At 36.8% G+C, this 1,953-nt stretch overlaps 1 non-coding gene across 1 annotated transcript; it reads left to right on the forward strand.

The window, feature by feature from the left end:
• Positions 1–499: 499 nt before the first annotated feature.
• Positions 500–606, forward strand: LOC145565214 (small nucleolar RNA R71). Its single transcript, XR_014094990.1, has one exon. It is a non-coding gene; the product is annotated as a small nucleolar RNA R71 (small nucleolar RNA).
• The last annotated feature ends 1,347 nt before the right edge of the window (positions 607–1,953 follow it).

The raw sequence follows: 1,953 nt of genomic DNA on the forward strand, positions 1-1,953 counted from the left end.
TGGTTCTTGTGGTGGTGGATTTTGAACATTAGTGCTCCGGTAGGAAAAGTACGGATGATTCCGATACCCAGGATTGTAGGTGTTGGAGTATGGGTTATTCTGCCTATAAGCTTGGAAGGCATTAAATTGCTCCACGGAATTCCTGCAATCTTGCTCCCAATGACCTACAATACCACAATTTTCACAGAAGGCCTCATTAGAATTATTATTAATTGCAGAAACATTAGCTACATTAGCAGTTCTCAGATTATCTAATTTTTGGCAAATAGAGGTTAGTTGAGCTTGCAAAAAGGATACAGAGTCGACACTATGCTTCCCCTTGTTAGCAAGTCCTCTAGGGTTCCCATATTGGGAATTGTGTATCGCCATGTCTTCAATAACCCGACTTGCATCATCAACATTAAGATTCATAAATCTTCCACTAGCTGCAGAGTCTAAAATTATTCTAGAGGAATTTCCAATGCCATTATAAAAGGCTTGGATTAACTGCCATTGCGCTAAATTATGGTGAGGGCATTCTCTTTGTAAGTCCTTGAACCTCTCCCAAGCCTCATTTAAAGATTCATCGGCTTCTTGGGAAAAGTTCTGGATCGCACTCTGTAGTACTGTTGTTCTCTCTGCAGCATAATACTTGATATAGAAATTCAAAACAAGAGTTCCCAGTCAGTTATACCAAGTGTAGTTCTATTTAAGCCATTAAACCACAATTTAGCTTTTCCAGTTAAAGAGATGGGAAAGAGAATCTCCCTGATTTGGTCTTGAGTGACCCCGGCTTGTCTGATGGTGTTGCAATATTGACAATAGTCGGCAATGTGAAGATTCGGGTCTTCACCCTTGGCTCCACTGAATTGCTTCCTCTCTATCATCGTTATAAATTGAGGTTTAATTTCAAATTGAACCCCATCAAGAGCCGGAGTAGGGGTGAGATGTGGAAAATCCGTAAGCTTTGGTTGTGAATAATCACTATGCTTCTTTGGAGCCGTCATCTCTGATTCTGCGTCTGATGATGTCTCTGAATTGCTAGAACCAGTTGGAGGATTTCGGTGATTATTGTTATTATCACCAGAATCCGCCAGGATTTGCTTGTAGAGATTTTTCTGTCTATGGAAGGAACGTTCGATCTCAGGATCGAATGGGATGTAACCTGATCTGGAACACCTGGGCATAAACAAAAACTAGAAGCAAATATGAGATTTGTCTCAGAGAACTAACGCTCTCTGAGACAAAAAGGGAAATAATCTAGACTACAAAAACAATCAGAAATAAAAATAAAACTGTTTCCCCAGCAACGGCGCCAAATTTTGACAAGGTAAAGTCGTATCCCCTAATCAAAAGTAATTCCTAAATCCTCTAACTAACGTAGATAGGGAAGTAGGGTCGAATCCACAGAGAAACGAGTCTTTCTATTCCTAATTAATTAATATAATCCAGATTATAAAGTAACCAATATATTGTAATCAATGGAAACTAAACTACGAAGATTAAGAGTAGGAAGAAAACAATGAATAAAAGGATCTAGGGCATAGGTTCACCAATAAATAATACTCCAGGGTAAAACATAATAATCTATCGTTGACATTGCATAAATAACACGATTAACAGGCTCTCGCAATTTATTAATCAACATAGATCTAACAGGATCTTGCAATTTACTAGATCTAAGTTCTTATTAAAAATAGTCTTTAATATCAAATTAACATCTGCTCGATTCATCAATTCAATATTGCTATACTTTTACAAGCCGTAATTGTAAAACGTTAAAACAATTCAATAAGAAATTATCATGCAATATCAATAATCAATAATAGTCAATCATCAATGCATCAATTAACCAGATTGTAAAGAGCTTTTGCTACGTATTACAATCACAGAATTAATCTACTGGTATTAAATCTTATCTCTCGAATCTCGACTTAACCATTTATAAGTTAATCTGCCTATTGAAACTAGACC

The sequence above is a fragment of the Chenopodium album genome, chromosome 1, assembly GCF_948465745.1.
Source record: "Chenopodium album chromosome 1, dcCheAlbu1.1, whole genome shotgun sequence".
Classification (NCBI taxonomy): domain Eukaryota; kingdom Viridiplantae; phylum Streptophyta; class Magnoliopsida; order Caryophyllales; family Amaranthaceae; genus Chenopodium; species Chenopodium album.